This window comes from Chiloscyllium punctatum, chromosome 4 (assembly GCF_047496795.1).
Source record: "Chiloscyllium punctatum isolate Juve2018m chromosome 4, sChiPun1.3, whole genome shotgun sequence".
In the NCBI taxonomy this organism is placed as follows: Eukaryota; Metazoa; Chordata; class Chondrichthyes; order Orectolobiformes; family Hemiscylliidae; genus Chiloscyllium; species Chiloscyllium punctatum.
In genome coordinates, this window is record NC_092742.1 from 70627310 (window position 1) to 70644392 (window position 17083).

Sequence of the window (17083 nt, forward strand, 5' to 3'; positions counted from 1 at the left end):
TGAAGATGTTCCAAGGGTCCCCTCGGTTTGGGCTGGTGTCCCATCCTAACTTATATGGGTGTCCCTGGGTTATGTTGTGCACAAACCATGCGTTTGCGGCAATACTTGACCACATCTCTACCAATTCCCTTCCACCACCACTCTCTTCCTAGGCTTGCTATCATGGCCTCTCTACCTGTATGGGAGAGACTGTGATGCAGTTCAAGCAATGTATTCTGTATACATCCTGGTGCTACCACCTTGCCTGCTTGCCTTCAGATACCATCCTCCCCTTTGAATGCCCCCTGTAGTTCCCATAGCTCTCTCACTTCCTGCGGGGAGTCCTCCTATAGGTGCTGAATTTGGATTAGCATCTTTTGCTAATTCAGTTGTGGCTATTGCAGTCTTGTCAATGGCTTCTTGTTCCAGGGCTTCCTGAGCTGCTCAGTCTGTTGACTGGTTTCCATTGAATTGTAGCCAACCTGGGCTCTCTTTTGCTGGCTCCTTTTGATGGGCCTTTATTTTATTACTGCAGCCTCCTTTGGCTGTTCACTGGAATGCAATAGTTCCTGAATTCTTAATTGGTGTCTGATAGGGGGTGAACCCTCTTATGCCCCATGCCACTATATAGTCATGTACTACACTGAAGGCATATTCACTTTTTGTATATATATTCAAGATTTTTCCTTTTGCTACTTCCAGTGTTTAGCTAAGTGCCACCAGTTCTGCTGCCTGTGTGGATTGACTTCCATCAATCCTTATGGGCATAACTGTTTCTAACTTATCATTTACCACAGCCCATCCTATTCAGGGTGACCTTGTTCCTTATTTTGGTGACCTGTCCATGAAAAGGGTCTCCTCGGCTGTGTCTGGGGTATCCTTTACTCTCCCCCTATCTTCATGGCCATCTATATCCCCACAGTTGTGCGGTTCCCATGTGTCTAGAATTCTCTCAGCTGGGTTTTCTCCCATATCCCTAACTATTACCATGGACTGACTTGGGGGTAAAAAAACTGCCTCCCACTTTGCCCTTCTCACATTGGAGATGGCCCTCAGTTTCCTTGTGTTTAGCATCTCTACTCAGGTGCATTTAGTGTGGATCAGTTCAGCCAATTTTGCGAACTTGGGTACAAAGCTCCGACAGTAGTTGAAGAGCCCCAAGACCTTTCTGACTTCCCCGATAGTGGTAGGTTGTGCCTTCTGTTGGATTCCCTTCTCAAGGTCATTGGGCATTTCTTTGAGTCCCTGGGATAAGAGATGTTCCAGGTATAAGACTTATGTTTTGCCAATTTGTGCCTTTGTGGGGCTGACTTTTAACCCTGCGGTTGCCAATTCCTGTAATACTAAACATAAGGCTTCCTGGTGTCCTGACTCAGACTCTGAGGCAATTAGGATATCATCTACATATTGGAGGGCAGTGCTACCCTCTGGTAAATCTGTTCTGTTCAGAATGTCACTCATCATACTGTGAAAAATAGTGGGGCTATTGTGGAACCCTTGTGGCAGGCGAGTCCACGTACTGCCTGTCCCTTACTGCAAATTCAAATTTATTCTGGGACTCAGGCTGTTAATGGGACAGACCAAAACCCACTGGCTATGTCTAAAACAGTAAAAATCTTGTGTTCGGGGGCTAAGCCGTTTAAAATGGTGGAGGGGTCTGCTGCAATGGGGTGCAATTTGGGTGTGACTTTATTTAGTCCTGTATAAATAGGGTGGCACGGTGGGAGACCCGGGTTCAATTCCCGCCTCAGGCGACTGACTGTGTGGAGTTTGCACGTTCTCCCCATGTCTGCGTGGGTTTCCTCCGGGTGCTACGGTTTCCTCCCACAGTCCAAAGATGTGCAGGGCAGGTGAATTGGCCATGCTAAATTGTCCGTAGTGTTAGGTAAGGGGTAGATGTAGGGGTCTGGGTGGGTTGCGCTTCGGCGGGGAGGTGTGGACTTGTTGGGCCGAAGGGCCTGTTTCCACACTGTAAGTAATCTAATCTAATCAATAGTGAGCCTATAGCTCCCATCAGCCATTATTATTGGCCACGTTGTACTTGTGGGTGCTTTCAGGATTCCCTGTTTCATTAGTCCTTGCACTATCTCCACAACTGCTTTTCCTGCTTCAGGTTTAATTGAGTATTGTTGGTGGGGCTTATGCTCCGGCCCGGGAACCCTTAGCAGGTCTATGTTAACTAGACCTGTATCTAACTTTGTTTCTGCTCAGGCTCCGAGGACAGAGGTGCAGGTGGCTCTGAATCCCCCCTTTTCGAGGTTCCAGTCCCTATTGGTGACTGTAGCCACTTTAATCGTTTTAAGGTGGCTTGTAAGTTTCCCAATCTCAGTCTTTCGACCAACCTGAGTGGAGCAAAACAATTTCCATTTTGCACAATTGATTAGAACATTATATTCTCTCATGAGATCATTGCCCATTATGGTGCCCTCATTATTTTGGCACACATCGAATTTCATGGGGATATAGTTTATTTCTACGAGGGTAGTTTTGCTTAGGTAAACTGGTGTTTTATCCCCTCCTACCCCAGTTAAGTGAATCATTTTACTTGTGAGTTGTAAGGGTAAGTTTGTGATGGATACAGCCGCTCCGGTGTCTACTAGCATTCCACATTTCCTCACTCCTATTACTGCGGGCACGTAAATTTTCCCCCCTCCCTTATCCTCATGAATGGGGGCAGCTGGTTGTCAGTTCCACTGACCTTGGGACTCCCATGGTTCAGGGTGGTGTTTGGGGGTGCCCCATGCTTTTCCCAGCACACTGTTTCTATGTGTGCTATTCTTTTGTAGTGGCTGTGGTATTTTACATTGTTCCTTGATTTAACTCTTGTATTCTGTCCTTCACCTCTTTAACTTGTTCCTGGTCCTTTCTCCATCTACTCATGGAGGCACTCACTTGTTTAATTAGGCCTGCTAATCGGTACACTAACATTACTCCTATCTTTTTAGTATTATTCTGTTTCTGTTTATGTATCCACTCTCTCTGTTGTGCTAATGTCTGGGATAGGTCCCAACCACTTTTCTTCATTTGCTCTGTCAACCCTTGTCTGCCTGCCTTGTATTTCTGTATAACGGAACCCTAAAACTTTGAGCTGCCATTTAGTAAAGTGTTCCTAACCAGTGGGGACCACTCTACCTCTGGCCAATAATACTGTCCCAGCAGCATCCAGACTGTTGTAGAAGCCTCCTAGCAAGGTGTGCTCTCGACTGGTGGGACTTCTCTACCCTCCTGGCCACCACTACTAGTCGGTACCTACCAGTCACTAGGAATACTGGCTCAATAGGGTATGCTCTCTACTGGAGCTCCTCTACCTTCCCGGCCACCTCTACTGACCCAACACCTCCCAATTGGCCCAGAAACCTACCTCTAGCCCAGTGTGCTCTCTACCGGTGGGACTCTTTGCCCTTCCAGCCACCGCCAATATTCAAGCTCTGTCGTTCTACTACAGACTGACAGGGTATCGGGGTTACTCACAGTGTCCATGCTCCCTACCTTGATAATGTGCATTCCACTGAGGTTTGGCTCTTGGTCAGAGTAATCAACTCCTCTTCCTCACCATATTGGAAATTACAAGTACAAACAGCACCAAACTTTCAACTTAAACTCTAAGTGGACTCTGCGTTGTTTGCCCCTACAGAGTCCAATGTTACCTGACTTTGCCACTTGTGATTCACAACTCCTAGTGCCCTTGGCACCTCAATTCCCACTTCAAATCCCAATCTTTGCGTCGGGGGGCTACCCCTCTTCACAACTGGTTTAGGGCAGGGTTTTTGAGACAGGTACTACCTTGTCCTCTGGCTGTTTCAGCACAAGCAGCAGATGCTTACATCAGGTAATACAATTAACACTTATCCTCCACAGACATGCACTTAAATGTTTTAACTCAGTACTGTAGCATTACAATCAGTATTCCTTTTAAGCAGTGTCCTTTTACAGGTACAAATTGGTTCTTACCCCAGCTCCCCGGTTGTGGTCTTCGACCACGGCACCAGTAATAAGAACCCTATTGGCAATGCCAGTTGTTGTGGGGAAAACTGTCATCCTCAGAGTCAAAGTTGGGATTCAACAACAGAGTTTATTGCACAAGGAAATACCGGAGCTCCGGGAAGAGAAAGACACCAACAGCACAGTGGTCAGCTGCGATTCTTCTCTCAACCCAGAGTGCATACTTTTAAACATTTTATAATATAATAGGTCAGTGATGATGTTATTGTCTCTGTAACATAGTTTGCTTTTTGTAAACATTGCAGAATCGTTGATAGTTTTGATGTACTCATTGTCAGTTCCTTTGTTAATGTCATTGTCGTCATTATCAGTTTCAGTGCAGACATTGTCAGTTTCAATGTTGTGTGGAAGTCCATTGCTGTAGTAATGGGTGCTAATGGCTCTTCCTGAGAAGGACGATTATTGCAGCCCTGGCTATTAGCACTTTGTATTGAGTCCGTCTCAAACAGTTAGGATTTCTATCAAAGGTGTTGGCCTGGACCCAGACACTTCGGCAGGCAGTATACGCTATTCATGTGTATTCTCTCCGCCACCCACTTTAAACTAATCAACTCGGTTGTGAATGCATATGCTGGCATTCTGATGGGCCCAGGGTGTTTGCTCTGCTGTCCTCTCCATATTGTGGTCTGGTGGCCATCTTGTGTGTCAAGTGGCCAACTTCTGGCTCAGCAGCCATCTTGTGTGTCTGTGTGCCTAGTGTCACCTTGCCCCGTGCCATCTCCCACTTCACACCATAATCTGTTAAATTCAAGAGGTAAAGAACTACTCCAGAGGTCAGTACGTAAAGTAAAAATTAACAATTTTATTCTTTAAGTCCAAAAGCAAACATTAGACAACTATTTACAAATCTGTTTTCTTCAACCTATCTTTTAACTCTGACTCTACAATACTGGTCTGATAAGAAAACCCAATTAAGTCTTACAAAAAAAAAATACATTTCAAAACCAGTCAGCTTTGTCGATTCTCCTTTGTAGATTTTGCTCTGTCGATTTTTCTCTAGGTCAGCTTTGGGGTTCTGCTGCGCAAATTTCTCATGGACAGTTACCTTTAAGAGAGTTCTTCAGCTAGCACTGTATACTTGTTGATATTCCTGGCAGTTCAACCCCTAAGTGTTCAAAATGTCCAGTTTTATACCCCAAAACATCGGATCTTTTCATTGGTTTGATGTGATCAAAACATTAAATTCAAATTCAATTGGATTTTGGTATCTGGGGCATAATTTAAACTGATTGACCAAATTTGAATTTGTTTCTGTTCCAAGGCAACACAACAGCTATTTGCTTCAAGCAAGTGTTACATTTTTAAATTGTTCAGCACACTCTGTGCTTTCTGTCAGTCCTTGCTAGCTTCCTCTCTCTCTTAAAGGTACAGTACACACTACACTCTCACAACAAAGGTTAGATCACATGGAATACAGGGAGAATTAGCCATTTGGATACAGAATGGCTTGAAGGTAGAAGACAGAGGGAGGTGGTAGAGGGCTGCTTTTCAGACAGTAGGCCTGTGACCTGGGTCTATGAATTTTCATCATTACATGAACAATTTGGATGTGAATACAAGAAGTATAGCTAGTAAGTTTGCAGATGACATAAAATTGGAGGTGTAGTGGACAGCAAAGAAGGTTACCTTAGAATACAATGGGATCTTGATCAGATGGGCCATTGGGCTGAGGAGTGGTAGATAGAGTTTAAATCAGATAAATGCGAGGTGCTGCATTTTGGAAAAGCAAATCAGAACAGGACTCAATGATAAGGTCCTGGGGAGTGTTGCTGAACAAACAGACCTTGGAATGCAGGTTTATAGTTCCTTGAAAGTAGAGTCACAGGTAGATAGGATAGTGAAGTAGGCATTTGGTATGAGCATTGATTAGAGGAGTTGGGAGGAAATGTTGCGGCTGTATATGACATTAGTTAGGCCACTGTTGGAATATTGCATGCAATTCTGGTATCCTTCCTAATGGAAGGTTATTGTGAAACTTGAAAGGGTTCAGAAAAGATACGCAAGGATGTTGCCAGGCTTGGAGAATTTAAGCTATAGGGAGAGGCTGAATAGGCTGGGGCTCTTTTCCCTGGAGTATCCGAGGCTGAGGAGTAACCTTATAGGGGTTTATAAAATCATGAGGGGCATGGATAGGGTAGATAGACAAGGCCTTATCCCTGGGCTTGTCGAATCCAGAACTAGAGGGCATTGGTTTAAGGTGAGAGGGAAAGATATAAAATAGAGGTAAAGGGCAGCTTTTTCATGCAGAGAGTGGTACGTGTATGAACTGAGCTGCGAGATGAAGTGGTGGAGGCTGGTACAATTACAGCATTTAAAAGGCAGCTGGATGGATATATGAATAGGAAGGGTTTAGAGAGATATGGGCTAAGTGCTGACAAATGGGTCTAGATTAGGTTAGGATATCTGGTTGACATGGTTGAGTTGGATGAAGGGTCTGTTTCCATGTTGTACATCTCTATCACTTTATGACTCAGTGAAGATAGTTTTTTTTATTTGAGTCAGATGACTCTGGTTTCAGATCAGTAGGAACTTGGGCACATCATTCAGGCTAGTTGCATAGTATAGTTCTAATCTGTTTCTCCAGCTGCCATTTTTCAGATGAGACAATAAATCCTTTTGCCCTCTTCGATGCACGTGAAATATCACAATGCACTATTTTGAAAAATCCTGGTCAATCTTTATTCGTCAACCAATGTTGCCAAAATAAACTATTTGTTCATCACCTCATCACTTTTTGAGGTTTTCCTGCACTCAGACTAAAGCTGCTGTGTTTCTTACTTTACACTATTGACTACAAAGGTATTTTATTGAGCTCTTGAGTTATGAAAGGTGCTATATTAATCCAAGTTCTTTTTGATAATTTATTTGACATGGTCAAGGATAATTTGGAGTTATTGTTACTCAGTTTCATACAAATTTGGCAGCATATTTAATCCATAACTTTCACCATGTAATGTATGTGTGTAGCTAATGTATTGCTGCCTCCTTTTGGTGATGGAAATCTGTTTGGTTAGGAACTAACATTCTCTCATTTCTCCCCTGCTGTGTACACCAACACATTTAATCAACTATGGGGCAGTGTGCATACAAAATAAGCTTAACCTGAAATTATCTTAACCACAAATATGGAAAATTTTCCAAATGTTTAGAAGTTATTCATTAAAAGTACATGATTGAGATCTTTTATCATTTCTGCACTGTGCACAGTGGTTGGGATCTGTTTTATGTAACTATGAACAAAAATGATATTTCTTTCTTGTCTGACTTGTCTTAGTTTCATTCAGTTGATGAATCTAGCTAATTGTTTCCAGAAGACCATTCAATTTCTCCATTTAAAACTATTGTTTTAAATCTATTGTGGAAAGCAAAACATTTTTATGAAGTCTTGCATGAGGCAAATGTTTATGTCCTCACCTCAGTTTCCAGTGACTAAAATACCCAATGACAACTAGTGAGACAGTAATAGGACTACTGTTATTAAGAAGGGTGCAATTAATCTGACTGTGTATGCCCAGCTACAATTCATGGACCTCTCTCTCTGCTAAACATGTACATGCAAACATGAAAAATGCAGTTTCAAAAATAATGAACAGTAGGTGGCACTAGTTGGAATTCCGCCCAATGCTTTGCAAATTGGATTGTGGCAATATCACTTGCTTAGCAATTACTGGATTGTGCCATTTTCTTTGGCTTCATAGTAGAAAAATATGACTAATCTATAAAAGGCATTATTGTGTCATTTCCTAAGCTAGGCTTCTCTTAATAAACTGCTCCACTGTCCCTAGCTGTTATTTTGTTTCTAATTAAAGTTGTTTACATTGTTGACTAAATAATTAAATAGGTACTGCGCTATTATCTACTTCAGGTTTTCTTCATGACATTTCTTTGTATACAGTGTTCTTTAATGTGTATGCATCAAAACCAATTAACTGCATCTTGACCTCCCTTTATAATATTTTCCTCACATTTAATGTACAGTCACAGTTGCGCTACCTGTGTAATTACAGCTTCTTCTCTCTTTAGCATTTTCAAGTAACTATTGTACACAAACTGGGACAATGAATTAGTGCTGAAGCTTCATTTTCATCTTCAATGGGACCACATATTATTATCAGTTTGAGCTTTGGGAAGAAGATGCATCTACTCTGACAAGATGTCTCCAGTACCATCTAGTGTTTGAAAATGAAAATTTGTTGGGGTTATTCTTTTACCAAAGCATTTGATTTTCCCTGAGGGTCAATACTTTGAATGCAGCTCCATTTTACAAATTTTGCTTGAAACATTCTACATAGATTACTAATGATGTTGTTGAAAATGGAATCAAATACCACATTCATTTCAGAATTTTAATGCACACAGTGTACTATCAATGTCTTTTTTGATTCAGTTTCTTCCATGTGTATTTGTTTATGACACTAGGCATCAATCCACTTCCCCCTTAATATTTAAACTATTGCTTTGTATCAGCTAGAAATGCAATCATGTTATCAATATCCCCCATGTAAACAGTGGAAGAAAAGCCTGTGTAACAAATGCTTAATTAGCTATTAATGTATTACTGAAATTAGAATCAATTTCCTATCTTTTATTTGAGGAATACTAAAATTCTTTTATTATTTCTTTGTTTAATTATATTTTTAATGTATAAAATTAAGACCATTTAAAATGTCACTAAGCCACAAAACAAGCTTGTGTCCCCTTAAGTTGTTACATGCTGCACTTCTGAAATCAGCAATTCCCTCCTTGTTTCCATGGAGGAACCCTTGGCCCACTCCCAACTAACCTCCAGCGACTAAACAGAAGGGGCATTGCCAGAGCACTGCTGGCAGCTCCACCATTGGGTACAGTATGGCACATAGCAGATGGCAAAATGGTGAAAAGAAAAATGTCTTAAATAGTACGTGAAAAGAGGGATCTTATTATATAATTCCAATTGATTGAGGAGAATGATTTAACCCATGATCAACTGGACTGGGATTTCAGCTGCAGGATCACACCTCTTCTAGAGTCAATTCAGATACTCATCCATAGAAAATATAGCAAAACAGTGGATTTTCATCCCATATTTATACCCACTTTTTATCAAGAGAAGAAAGTGTTCTGAAATGTACGTCCAACTGATTTACATAAGATAAATATATTGCAATGTAAATTAATAATCTATATTTCTTTTATATTTACTCATATGAAGTAGGAGTCGCTTGCTGGCCAGCGTTTATTGGCAGACCCTAGTTGTCCTTCAGAGGACAGTCCATGTGCTGTAGGTAGACCAACAATGCCCTTGGAAAGGGAATTCCAGGGTTTTGACCCACTGACAGCGAAGGAATGACAGTATATTTCCAAGTCAGGTTGTTGAGTGGCTTCAAGGGAGCACTACCAGCTAAGAGTTCCCATGTATCTGCTGCTCTTGTCCTTCAAAGTGGAAGTGGTCATGGGTTGAAAAATGCTGCTAAGAATCTTTGGTGAATTTCTACTGTGCATCTTGCAGACTGTACACACTGCTGCTACCGAGTCTCAATGATGGAGGGGATGGTGCCAATCTGAATGTGGTGCAGTCAGAGTAGGCTGCTTTGTTGTGAATGGGGTCAAATGTCCTGAGTATTGTTGGAACTGCAGCTATTCAGGCAAGAGGGGAGTATTCCATCACATTCCTGACTTGTGCCTTGTAGATGGTGGACAGGCTTAAGAGAATCTGGAGGTGAGTTACTTGCCACAGTATGCCGAGCCTCTGACTTACTCTTGTAGTCACATCTGCAGTACCCACTTTGTCCTAGTCACTATTTATATAACAAGTCCAGTGGGTTTCAGTTCACTGGTGATCCCCGAATGTTGATAGTTGGAGATTCAGTGATGGTAACACCATAGAATGTCAAGGTATAGTGGTTAGATTGTCTCCCTGTTGGTGGGTCATATAGCCTGACACTTATGTGATACAAATGTTACATGCCACTTATCAGCCCACACATGGATATTGTCCAGAATGTACTTCATTTGAACATGGACTGCTTCAGTGTATGAGGAGTTGTGAATGGTATTGAACATTGTGCAATCATTGGCGAACATCTCCGCTTCTGACCTTAAAATGGAGGGAAGGTCATTGATGAAGCAGCTGAAAATGTTTGGACCTAGGCCACAACTCTGATGAACTCCTGCAGAGATATCCTTGAGGTAGGATGACTGACCTCCAACAACCACAACCATCTTCCTGTGCGCCAAGCATGACACCAATTGGGTGAGAGTTACCCCCCACAACCCCCGATATCCATTGATTCCAGTTTTGTTAGGGTTCCTTGATGCTACACTTGGTCAAAGAAGCCTTGTTGTCAAGGGCTGTAACTCTCACCTCATCTCCGGAATTCAGCTCTTTTCTCCTTGCTTGGCCCAATGCTGTACTGAGGTCAGGAGCTGAGTGGCCTTGGCAGAACCCAAACTGGGTGTCACTGAGTAGGTTCCTGCTAAGCGGATACTGCTTAATAGCACTGCTGATGTTACCTTGTGTTCAATGTAAGTTGGAATAATTTATAGGCTGAACTAAACTGACCAGTTGCATGTTTTATAAGGGTATAAAAATATATAATGTGAGCACAATCAGATCATTGGAGTATGGAGCCCCACTTCAATCTAATGGCCACATTCTGCCTTTAGTTTCATTCTAACAGTTGAGATATTAATCACCTTAGTCAACTCAGAGAGGTGCACACTTTAGTAATGTGGTTGCCATTAGCTCACATCAGATGGCGAAAATATCTTTTTTCAATGTCTGCTTCTGCAATGACACATGGAGAAATGAGGAATAAAGTATAGTGCCAATTCCTTTACAAATTTAAAGGTTAGTGACATTTTAAAAAGAATGTTAAACTACCATACAAAGATTTTTTTTTAAATCACAGATAAACACACATTCAGTTCCTCTTGAATTTCCTATAAGATATTCTAGTGACGACTTTGCTTATGGACCTCAGTTGTGGTCTCACAGTATAGGACTTGTTGGGGATCTATATTGATAGTATTTTAAGGTAATCATGGGAAAAGGTACCAAAGGCCACAAAAAAAGAGCTGGCAAGAGACTTGGGCTTGACGAGGGGATATAAACAGAAGTTCCCATTGTCTGGGTCAGTTTAGAGTGTGTTCTCTATATTGTATGATCGCTATATGTGAAAAATGATTATCATCAGCACATAAAGAGATGGAGTATGTAGCGCTGTATAAATGCATTTCAGTAGCAAAGCTAGAGATTATAAACCTTTCTGATCCCTCCTCTGGCACTCTTGATTTCTGAACTGACAGCATAGTTCCTCTCAGCTTCAATTAACACTGCTGAAACCATTTGGAGATGCACGAAGAAGCTTTGCATCAATTGCTTCACTAGAGCAACATCAGAATTTTTACTTAAAATGTCAGGCAAAACTTCACTGAGTATATGATTTAACTCCACAAAATTGGAGAGTACTTTGAATGAAAAGTGCTCCCCTATACTTACCTTGCTCTTCAGATTAAGAGAGGTTCAAGTCAGGAGTCTGCATTAACTCACACACTGTAGTTCAAGTATACACAGTGATATTTGAAAACAATTTCCTAACAATGTTCAAGCAGGATGCTATGGAGGCTTTTGCCTACCTTGGTCCTGAATACACGCATACAGGATTAGCAGTTGATGGAAACAATATAATTTTACAATTACGAGGTGCCTCGAGGATAATTTGTATCAAAATCAAATTCATAGCAAGAGTTGTCTAGAAATGATTTGCCTTTGGTCATAACCTAAAAAGAGGAAAAAGCAACAAAAATTAATTTGTTCAATTCACCTTGCTCTGTCAATTTGATCCATATTCAGATCCCACTGTGATTATTCCTAGCTCCCAACGTAGCTATATTTAATTGCATTTGAGCTATATTTCTGCTGTTTTTTTGAATAATTTAGCAAGTCACCATAGAATGCAGTAGGTGGCAGTCTATTCCATAAGTTAAAAAAAATTAAATGCTAAAGCAGTTATTTACCTTATATTCTAAATACAGTATTTTTTCATTATCTCGGCAACAATTAATTAGCTATTCTTAATTGTAGGAGCAATCTTTGCAAGACTGAAGCTCACATCAAAAGAGGATCAGAATTCAGATATATTTTTAAAATGCGAGTTGGGCATTTGACATGTTCATACTTCCAGAAACAGATAGCTACAAGATTTACAGATAATTTCCCATTCCCATTAACATTCCTAGATATGTCCTGTCCCACAAGCAGGACAGACTGAGAAATGGTAGCAGCACAGTAAGGAGGGCATTGTCTGGGAGTCCTCAACATTGACTCTGGACCCCATGATGTCTCATGGCATTAGTTTGAACATGGACAAGGAAACTCCTTACTATGGCACACTTCCCACACAACCATCTCAACTGATGAATTATTGCTCCCCTGTCTTGAACACCATTTGGACGAAGCACTGACGGTGGCTAGGTCTAAGAGTGTAGTCTGGGTAGGAGCTTCAATGTCCATCACCAAGAGTGGCTCAGTTAGAAGCCACTGACTGAGCAGACTAAGTTCTAAAGAACTCTGAGACAGATGGTGAGAAAATTAATAAGAGGGAAAAATGTACTTAAAACTTTATCCTCACCAATACACCTTTCATAGATGTATCTGCCCATGTTAATATTGGTAGGAGTGACATCCTTATGGTCACTGTGGTCAAAGTCCCACCTTCACACTGAGATACACTCCATTGGGACACTAACTTTGTACTAAATGGTATAGACCTCAAACAGATCCAAAAACTCGAAACTACGCATCCATGAGGCACAGTGTAGAATCAGTTGTAGAATTGTATTCAACCCACAATGTGTAACCCCACGGCCTTGCATACTCAACAATGGCCATCAAGCTGGAAGACCAACACTTATTCATGGAAGAATGCAGGGAGTTTGTCAGAAGCAGCACCAGGCATACCTGAACCCAGAGAAGCTCCAACACAGGACTTACTTGTCTGCCAAACAGCATAAGCATCATGAAATAGTGCAAAGTGATATTGTAACTAGCAAATCTGATTTAACTCTGCAGTTCTGCCACTTCCTGTCAAGATGGTGTGGGCTATTAAACAAATAGCTGGAGGATGAAGTTCCACAAATATGCCTGATATCAACATTGAGGATCCCAACAAAAAGGCTGAAGGGTTTGCAGCTACTTCAGCCAGTAGTGCTGAGTCAACAATCCTATTTTGTTCCTCCTGAGGAGTGCAGCCTCTCAGGTGCCAGTCTTCACCAATTTGATTCACTCCATATGATATCAAGAAATGGCTTAGTGGCACTGGATACTGTGAAGGTTTTGAGCCCTGACCATATTCAACCAATAATATTGAAGATTTGTGTTCCAGAACCAGCTGTATCCCAAGGTAATCTGTTCCAGTACAACTATGCCACTATCAGCTATCCGCCCATGTAGAAAGCTGGCTGGGAATGCTCTGTGCAGAAAGAGTAGGCCAAATCCAACCAGTCAATTACCATGCTGTCAGTCTACTCTTCAACATCAGCAAATTGATGCAAGGGTTCAATGACAGTACCTGCTCAGCACTAACCTGTTCATTGATGCTCAGTTTGAGTTCTGCCAAAGCTACTCTGCTCTTGACCTCATCAAAGGCTTGTTTCAAACATGCACAAGAGAGCTGAACTGCACAGGTGGTGAGCATGACAGCCCTTGACATCAAAGCAGCATTTGACTAAGTGCAGCTTCAGTGAACCTTAGTAAAACCAAAGTCAGTGGGAAGCGGGAAAAGCGTTCTATTGGTTTGAGTCATAAAGGAAGGTACTTATTGCAGATCAGTCATCTCAGCCCCAGGATATCACTTCAGGAGTTCCTCTGGGTAGTGTCTTTGATCCAGCCATCCTCAGTTGCTTCAATGATCTGCCTCTTAATGAGATCCAAAATGGGATGTTCACTGGTGGTTGTATAGTGTTCAGTACCATTCGCATTTCATCAGATCCTGAAGCAATGCAGCAGGCCATGGATAATGTTGAAACTTAGGTTGATAAGTGGCAAGTAATATTAGTGTGACACAAATGCCAGACAATGATCATCTTGAACAAGAGAGAGTCTAACCATCATCACTTGGCAACAATGGCAACATCAATGCTGAATCCCCTAATGTCAACATCTTGGGGGGTACCATTGACCAGAAACTCAACTGGATTCACCATATAAATACAATGGCGAGAAGGCCTGGTTAGAAGTTAGGAATCCTGGAGAGTGTGTTGATCTGTTGACTCTGTAAACCCTGTCTATCATCTAAAAAAGCAAGTCAGGAGTGTGACAGAATACTCCCCACTTGCCTGGCTGATAAAGACTCAGAAAGTTTGACACCATCTAGGACAAAACAGCTTGCTAAATTGACACTCTTTTGACAACCTTCAACATTGACTCCCTTCTCCATTGACGTGCAGTGACAGTAATATCTACAAGATGCACTATAGTACCTCACCCAGGTTCCTCTGACAGCACCTTCAAAACCCACAATCTGTACCATCTGAATGGACCAGGCCAGCACATGCCTGGAAATATTACCACCTGTACGTTCCCCTAAGCCAGACACAATTTTGTCTTGAAACTATATCACCATTCCTTTTTGTCATTAGGTAAGATCCTGGAACTCTCCTCCAATAAGAATGGATAATAAACTCTGGCCTGGCCTGCGACACCCATATCCAATGAACAAAGGAAAAAAAACTTACTTGCATGCATCATGTCCATTCAATAGCCCACCTTATCCTTGCAGATCACAAAGTCTCCCACTCTCGATGCTTTATGCTCAGTCATTGGGGACACCTCAGCACCTCTTGCACTCATCATCATTAATTGTTCTTATATTCACTTCCACCATACTCATTCCTCCCTTTAACTCATCGCGGGGAAAGTTGGCTCACCCCACCAGGATGATTTCTCCATGCTATCCTGATTGACATTGCTGTAATCTCTGTACTTGTTACACTTGATTTTCTTCACTGTGCCCGATTTCAGATTGCAAGGACACAACCCCCACCCCCCACCCCAGACGCTTGTAGGACCAAGTACATGAGAGAGCTCAAAAATCCATCCCATCCTGGCAATGTTTTTCTACAACCCTCTACCATTGGGGAGAAGGTACAGAAGCCTGAACACACACATCAGCCAGTTTTGAAACAGTTTCTACCCTACCATTGTTAGAATACTGAATGGACTCACAAACTCTTAACATTTTGTTTTTGCTGCTGTTTACCTATTATTTACTTATCTATGCTACTTAACTCTGTGATCTACCTGTATTGCTCACAAGACAAAGCTTTTCACTGTGTCTCGGTACACGTGACAACAAATTCAATTCAATTCGATTATGGCCACCCCCCCACCCCCCGGACTGATATTGAACCTGCTCATTGACTCTCTACAGCAGTCTTCCTAAACTGACTCTAGTCCTCCTTCATCCCGTTAAGGATTGCTCTCCTTTGACTTACCATTTACTTAAAGCACCTGCTGTCTGTTTACTGTGTAAGCTGCTGGCACCAACTCTAGGAATGACATTGATGTAGCACAGTGACATTTCTTCCCTGTTGACTGTTCAGTTTTCCCCACTGTGATAGCTACCTGCCTCTGTCTCTGCTTCTGCCTCTGCACAAGAAACAATAAAAACCATGCAGAAGCTGATAGTCTGTAAATCAGTGCCAAAGTCTGTGAGAATGTGTTATGAAACAAAGTGAAGTCAGCACGGGCTGGAGCACTCAAGTAAGCATAGAGCACAAACAAGTGAAGTTAAGAGCCATAAGGTGCATCCTAGAAAGATGTGTGACATGTGCCTGTGTCCCTGTGTACAAAGCGGCCTGACAGACAGATGAAAGGTATACATGTCCCTGAGTGAAGTGTTGAAGAGCCGATGTAATGCGTGAGTTATTCGGAAAGCAGGATTGATAATGTGATGAGGTTTGTGATTAGCTGATGCCCTATTTCCGGGGTGAAAGAGAGAGGAAGATGGTGGCCATGGATTATTCAGTGCCGTTGTGGTGAAGTATCTGTTGGCCGATGTCTAGGACAAGCACTTAACAAGTGTCTAGTTTGCACATGTAGTTTTTTGAGAAGAATTGGAAGTGGCTAAAAAATAAAGTGATTTAAGGCTTTAATGTGATGTACTTACATGCAAGTAAAGTCATCTCTGCTCAATGATAAGATTCTGAAATCATCATTTAAGGTCTGCTGGGTAAATCACCATGACATATCTCAATGTTGAACTTACAAAGAACAGTACAGCACAGGAACAGACCCTTCGGCCTTCCAAGCATGCGCCACCACATTTCGCCCTTCCATACTAATGTCTTTACTTACATTATCCATATCCCTTTATTCCCTTCCCATTCATGTATTCATCCAGATGCTTCTTGAATGCTGCAACTGTGTCTTCCTCCACCATCTTCTCTGGCAACACATTCCAGGCACTCACCATCCTTTGTGTGAAAAACTTGCCTCACAAGTCTCTTTTGAACTTTTCCCCCTTGCACCTTGAATCTGTGTCCCTAGTGATGAACTCCTCCACCCTAGGAAAAAAGCCTCACACTTCCTACTCTATCCATGCCATTTGCAATCTTATAAACTTCTATTGGATTGGCCCTCAACCTCCTGTGCTCCAGTGAAAACAAACCCAGTCTATCCAATTTCTCTTCATAGCTAAAATCCTCCATACCAGGCGACATCCTGGTAAACCTTTTCTATTTCTGCTTCAAAGCATCCATATCCTTCTGGTGGTGTGGTGACCAGAACTGTATGCAATATTCCAGTGTGGCCTAACTAAAGATCTATAAAGCTGCAGCATAACTTCTCCATCCTTATACTCAATGTCCCTTCCAATGGAGGCAAACATGTCATAGGCTTATTTTACTACATTACCTATCTGCGCTACCACCTTCAGTGATCTGTGGACCTGTACACCCAGATCCCCTTGCATATCAATACATGTAAGGGTTCTGCCATTCCCTTAAGAGTTTCTGGTGTTTTTCATTCTCCCTGTATTTTCCCACCTTCTACATGCCACTGAGTAGAGCGGAGAATTCCACCCATGGTTTCAATGCTTTATGTGATTTAAACAGCTGGGGT